This window comes from Mustelus asterias, chromosome X (assembly GCF_964213995.1).
Source record: "Mustelus asterias chromosome X, sMusAst1.hap1.1, whole genome shotgun sequence".
In the NCBI taxonomy this organism is placed as follows: domain Eukaryota; kingdom Metazoa; phylum Chordata; class Chondrichthyes; order Carcharhiniformes; family Triakidae; genus Mustelus; species Mustelus asterias.
Genome location: NC_135834.1, coordinates 14255882 through 14263172, shown reverse-complemented (window position 1 = coordinate 14263172; position 7291 = coordinate 14255882).

Here is a 7291-nt window from a genome sequence, read left to right as displayed (position 1 = left end):
TGGGGGTGGGGTGGGGGGGAGTGGGGGTGGGGGGGGGAGTGGGGGTGGGGGGGGAGTGTGGGTGGGGGGGGGAGTGTGGGTGGGGGGGGAGTGTGGGTGGGGGTGTGGGGGGGGGAGTGTGGGTGGGGGTGTGGGGGGGGGAGTGTGGGTGGGGGTGGGGGGGGAGTGTGGGTGGGGGTGGGGGGGGGAGTGTGGGTGGGGGTGGGGGGGGGAGTGTGGGTGGGGGTGGGGGGGGTTGGGTGGGGTGGGGGGGGGGAGTGTGGGTGGGGGTGGGGGGGGGAGTGTGTGTGGGGGGGGGGAGTGTGGGTGGGGGGGGGAGTGTGGGTGGGGGGGGGGAGTGTGGGTGGGGGGGAGTGTGGGTGGGGGTGGGGAGTGTGGGTGGGGGTGGGGGGGGAGTGGGGGTGGGGGGGGGGAGTGTGGGTGGGGGTGGGGGGAGTGTGGGGTGGGGGTGGGGGGGAGTGTGGGTGGGGGTGGGGGGGAGTGTGGGTGGGGTGGGGGGAGGAGTGTGGGTGGGGGTAGTGGGGTGGGGGTAGGTGGGTGGGGGTAGTGTGGGTGGGGGTAGGTGGGTGGGGGTAGTGTGGGTGGGGGTAGGGGGGGTAGTGTGGGTGGGGGTAGGGGGGGGTAGTGTGGGTGGGGGTAGGGGGGGTAGTGTGGGTGGGGGTAGGGGGGGTAGTGTGGGTGGGGGTAGAGGGGGTAGTGTGGGTGGGGGTAGAGGGGGTAGTGTGGGTGGGGGTAGAGGGGGGTAGTGTGGGTGGGGGGGGTAGTGTGGGTGGGGGTAAGGGTGGTACTGTGGGGGTAGTGTGGGTGGGGGTAAGGGGGGTAGTGTGGGTGGGGGTAAGGGGGGTAGTGTGGGTGGGGGTAAGGGGGGTAGTGTGGGTAGGGGGGTAGTGGTGGGTGGGGGTAGTGTGGGTGGGGGTAGGGGATGGTGCATAGGGGGTGGGGGGTGTGGGTAGGGGGGTAGGGGTGGTGGGTGCGGGTAGGGTGTGTGTTCCTCTCTCTCTCCCCCCCCCGCGATCCTCTCTCTCCCCCCCCGCGATCCTCTCTCTCCCCCCCCCGCGCGATCCTCTCTCTCCCCCTCCCCCCCCCCCCCCCCGCGATCCTCTCTCTCCCCCCCCCCCCCCCCCCCCCCCCCCCGGGTTCCTCTCTACCCCTACCCCACTCCCCGGGGGGAGAGAGTGTTCTCTTCCTGTTGGGGAACACTTCAGCAGTCACGGGCATTCGGCCTCTGATCTTCGGGTAAGCGTTCTCCAAGGTGGCCTTCACGACACACGACAGCGCAGAGTCGCTGAGCAGAGACTGATAGCCAAGTTCCGCACACATGAGGACGGCCTCAACCGGGATCTTGGGTTCATGTCACACTATCTGTAACCCCCACGACTTGCCTGGGCTTGCAAAATCTCACTAACTGTCCTGTCTGGAGACAATACACATCTCTTTAACCTGTGATTAACCCTCTCTCCACTCACATTGTCTGTACCTTTAAGACTTGATTACCTGTAAAGACTTGCATTCCAACCATTATTTTGTAAATTGAGTTTGCGTCTTTATATGCCCTGTTTGTGAACAGAACTCCCACTCACCTGATGAAGGAGCAGCACTCCGAAAGCTCGTGGCTTTTGCTACCAAATAAACCTGTTGGACTTTAACCTGGTGTTGAGAGACTTCTTACTGTGTTTACCCCAGTCCAACGCCGGCATCTCCACATCGTGAAATAGTAAAGCAGGGGCTTGGGATTTGTTACAAATGGAGGAATACATGGAATTATGCTGAAATCTGTGTCAAAACGAATCACCACATTGAGTGTCCCTCCTAAGTGTAGTGATGCCAAGTATGGGTGAGAATACTTTCCTGATGCCATGAGGAAAATAAAATTTTAATGACTTCTGGCTGTCTCAAGGTGCTTTACAATCAATAAAGTTGTTTTGAAGTGTAGTTAGTACCGTAATGTGACAGCCAATTTGCACAGATTAAGAGGAGGATTTGAAGCAAAGGTTGGGGTGGGGGGTCTTTGTCTCCACATGGCTTCTCAACCTCAGGACTGCTGTGTGGGCAATCTGCCTTGGTCACCAGCAGCTGTTCACCCACCCCATTGCCATTTCCTGGTTCTTCAGTCAGAGGCCTTGATCTGCCTTTTCGTCAATGGTCTCAGCTTCTCAATGCAGTGACTCACCAGCCTTCAACTGCTGCTCCAGCTCCTGACCACAGTCCTCCCTCTGTCTTTCTCCAAAAGACCACCATCCTCCCAAGCCGACGACCTCTGCTGGCAGGGACAGAGTGCCTTGCCGTTGGCATATCTTGCCCTCTTGACCCCACCCCAAAGTTGGAAGCCAGAAGTGAGGACACTGAGGGCCCGTTAACATCTTTCCCCGACTTCACACTTCGCTGCTTGAGTTGTTGTCCCAACAACTACACCCATTACCTGATGACTGTTTATTAACAGGTTCTATTGAGCTATAATAGCAATGTTTAAATCTACACTTGTGGCAGCATTTTCCCCTACTCATTCCATGACAGGATCCTTTTCCTGCTACATTAAAGGAGGGCACACTAGAATCTGCTTCCTGGTCACTACATCAACACAACTTTAAACCTGTGATGTCTGTGCCTCACCGAGAGCAGTAGCTACCTCCAGGATGCAACATGAGATTCAAGCACAGACTAAAAATTATAATGTGGAGATGCCGGCGTTGGACTGGGGTAAACACAGTAAGAAGTTTAACAACACCAGGTTAAAGTCCAACAGGTTTATTTGGTAGCAAAAGCCACACAAGCTTTCGGAGCTGCAAGCCCCTTCTTCAGGTGAGTGGGAATTCTGTTCACAAACAGAATTTATAAAGACACAAACTCAATTTACATGAATAATGGTTGGAATGCGAATACTTACAACTAATCCAGTCTTTAAGAAATAAAACAACGTGAGTGGAGAGAGCATCAAGACAGGCTAAAAAGATGTGTATTGTCTCCAGACAAGACAGCCAGTGAAACTCTGTGGGGGTTACAAATAGTGTGACATGAACCCAATATCCCGGTTGAGGCCGTCCTCGTGTGTGCGGAACTTGGCTATCAGTTTCTGCTCAGTGACTCTGCGCTGTCGTGTGTCGCGAAGGCCGCCTTGGAGAACGCTTACCCGAATATCATACCATTGTTCCCAGGAGCAGGCTGAGGGTAAGAGAGTGGGTTTTCTGACTGTAATTAATTATTTATTTTTTCAGTTAATTTTGGGTTTAAAATCGGAGGTTTTTTTCAAAACCGGAAGTCGGGCCAGGAGAGGCCAGGGGAAGTTTTTGGAGGGTTTAAAAGTGCACCAAAGTATACAGCGGGCAGCATCGTAGCGGGCAGCAGAGTGAGTGGGAAGTTGAGTGAGCTGTCAGGGCTTTGGCTCACAGGGCTTGGACGAGCAGGGGTGAGTTTTTGTTTCCTTACACTCTTATTAACTTTTCACTGTCTTACTTGACATAAAGTGTCCAGTATGAGTGTGAAACCAGTGTGCTGTTCCCAGTGTAGGATGTGGGAGGTCCTGGAGGCATCTGGCCTCCCGGACATCCACATCTGTGAGGGGTGTGTCGAGCTGCGGTTCCTGAGGGACCGTGTTAGGGAGCTGGAACTGCAGCTCGAGGATCTTAGGCTGATGAGGGAGAATGAGGAGGTGATAGACAAGAGCTATCATCAGGTGGTCACACCAGGGCCACGGGAGGAGGCCAAGTGGGTGACGGCCAGGAAGGGTAAGGCTAGGGTGGTTGAGAGCACCCCGGTGGATTTGCCCCTGCACAACAAGTACTCCTGCTTGAGTACTGCTGGGGGGGACAGCCCGCCTGGGGGAAGCAGCAGTGGCCGTGTCTCCGCAGTGGAGTCCAGCCCTGTAACTCAGAGGGCTAAGGAAAAGAGGAGGAAGGCGGTATTAATCGGGGACTCGATGGTGAAGGGGACAGACAGGCATTTCTGCGGAGGTAGGCGGGATTCTCGCATGGTGGTCTGCCTCCCTGGGGCCGGGATCCAGGATGTCGCTAGTCGCGTCCCGGAAATCCTGAGGTGGGAGGGAGAGGAGCCTGAGGTAGCGGTACATATTGGTTCCGCTGATGTGGGTAGGAAGGGAGAAGGGGTCATGAAAAAGGAGTACAGGGAATTAGGGAGACAGCTGAGAAAGAGGAAAGCAAAGGTAGTAATCTCAGGATTACTGCCTGTGCCACGGGAAGGTGAGGGCAGGAATGGAGTGAGGTGGAGGATGAATGTGTGGCTGAGGGACTGGTGCAGGGGGCAGGGATTCAGGTTCCTGGACCATTGGGACCTCTTTAGGGGCAGGGGTGATCTGTATACAAAAAACGGGTGGAACTTGAATCACACGGGGACCAATATCCTGGCCGGTAGGTTGGCTAAGGCTACTGGGGAGAATTTAAACTAGATAGGTTGGGGGGAGGGGAACTAGAAGAGTTGACCAGGATCAAGGAACTAATTGATGGGGGGGAGGATGCAGGGGTAAGGGGAATTACAAAATTAATGGTAGAGGAGAGGGTGCAAGTGAATGAAGGCGGTAATTTAGATAAGGGAGTAGAGGGAGAGGGTGTTCGCGACTCATCAAAGCGGGTCCAGATAAAAGCTGGAATAAGGACACTTTGCCTGAATGCACGAAGCATTCGGAACAAGGTAAATGAGTTGATGGTGCAAATCAGCACAAGTGGGTACGATCTAGTGGCCATTACAGAAACGTGGCTGAAAGGTGACCAGGACTGGGAGATGAATATCCAGGGGTATCAGGCGTTTAGGAAGAATAGACAGGAAGGAAAAGGTGGTGGGGTCGCGCTATTAATAAGAGATAATATCAGGGTAGTACTGAGGGATGACATAGGCTCTGAGGAACAAAACGTGGAATCATTATGGGTAGAGATGAGGAATAGTAGAGGGAGAAAGACACTAGTAGGTGTGGTATATAGGCCCCCAAATAATAATGTTGAGGTGGGGAGGGCTATAAACAAGCAGATAAGGGATGCGTGTAAAAACGGAACGGCAATAATCATGGGGGACTTCAACATGCACATTGACTGGAAGACTCAAGTCGGTAAGGGTGGAATGGAGGAAGAGTTCTTAGAATGCTGTCGGGATAGTTTCCTTGAACAGCATGTTACGGAACCGACGAGGGAACGAGCTATTTTGGATCTGGTATTGTGTAACGAGGTAGGTAGAATTAAGGATCTTATTGTGAAGGACCCTCTTGGGTCTAGTGACCACAATATGGTCGAATTTCTGATTCAGATGGAAGAGGAGAAAGTTTGGTCCCAAACCAGTGTCCTCTGTTTGAACAGAGGGAAATATGATAGGATGAGGGATGAATTGGCTAAGGTAGACTGGGAGAGCAGGCTGGCAGGTAGGATAGCTGAGGAACAGTGGAGGATTTTTAAGGAGATCCTTTTCAGTTCTCAGCAAAAATATATTCCAGCAAAAAACAAGGATTGTAAGAAAAGGGAGAACCAGCCGTGGATAACAAAGGAAATAAAGGAGAGTATTAAAATAAAAACAGTTGCGTACAGAGTGGCCAAAAATAGTGGAGAAACAAGTGATTGGGAAAAATTTAAGAAACAACAAAGAGAGACTAAGAAAGCGATAAAGAAAGGAAGGATAGACTATGAAGCTAGGCTAGCAATTAATATAAAAAATGATAGTAAAAGTTTTTATAAATATATAAAAAGGAATAGAGTGGCTAGAGTGAATGTTGGACCCTTGGAGGACGAGAGGGGGGAGTTAATAGTGGGAAATGAGGATATGGCTGAGTCTTTAAATAAGTTTTTTGTGTCGGTCTTCACGGTGGAGGACACAAATAGTTTGCCAAATATTAACGATAGAGGGTTGGCAGCAGGAGAAATACTTAATACAATTAATGTTACCAGAGAGGCAGTGCTGGGTAGACTAATGGGACTGAAGGTGGACAAGTCCCCGGGTCCGGATGGAATGCATCCCAGGGTATTGAAAGAAATGTCAGAGGTAATAGTGGATGCGTTAGTGATTATTTATCAAAACTCGTTGCATTCTGGGGTAGTGCCGGTTGATTGGAAAACGGCTAATGTTACGCCGCTGTTTAAAAAAGGAAGGAGACAAAAGGCGGGTAACTATAGGCCGGTCAGCTTAACGTCTGTAGTAGGGAAAATGCTGGAATCCATTATTAAAGAAGAGATAGCAGGGCATCTGGATAGAAATGGTTCGATCAATCAGACGCAGCATGGATTCATGAGGGGAAAGTCGTGCTTGACGAACATGTTGGATTTTTATAAAGATGTGACTAGGGCGGTTGATGGAGGAGAACCGGTGGATGCGGTGTTTTTGGATTTCCAAAAGGCGTTTGATAAGGTGCCCCATAAAAGGCTGCTGAAGAAGATTAGGGCACACGGAGTTGGGGGTAGTGTGTTAAAGTGGATTGGGGACTGGCTATCCGACAGGAAGCAAAGAGTCAGAATAAATGGGTGTTTTTCCGGTTGGAGGAAGGTAACTAGTGGCGTGCCACAGGGATCGGTACTTCGGCCGCAACTGTTTACCATTTATATAGATGATCTGGAGGAGGGGACGGAGTGTAGGGTAACGAAGTTTGCAGACGACACAAAGATAAGTGGAAAAGTGAATCGTGTGGAGGACGGAGAAGATCTGCAGAGAGATTTGGACAGGCTGAGTGAGTGGGCGAGGATATGGCAAATGGAGTATAACGTTGAGAAATGCGAGGTTATACACTTTGGAGGAAATAATAACAAATGGGATTACTATCTCAATGGAAACAAATTAAAACATGCTACCGTGCAAAGGGACCTGGGGGTCCTTGTGCATGAGACGCAAAAGCCCAGTCTGCAGGTACAACAGGTGATCAAGAAGGCAAATGGGATGTTGGCCTATATTGCGAAGGGCATAGACTATAAAAGCAGGGATGTCTTGATGCACCTGTACAGGGCATTGGTGAGGCCGCAGCTGGAATACTGTGTGCAGTATTGGTCCCCTTATATGAGGAAGGATATATTGGCATTGGAGGGAGTGCAGAGAAGGTTCACCAGGTTGATACCGGAGATGAGGGGTTTGGATTATGAGGAGAGGCTGAGGAGATTGGGTTTGTACTCGTTGGAGTTTAGAAGGATGAGGGGGGATCTTATGGAGACTTATAAGATAATGCGGGGGCTGGATAGGGTGGAGGCGGAGAGATTCTTTCCACTTAGTAAGGAAGTTAAAACTAGAGGACACAGCCTCAAAATAAAGGGGGGTCGGTTTAAGACAGAGTTGAGGAAGAACTTCTTCTCCCAGAGGGTGGTGAATCTCTGGAATT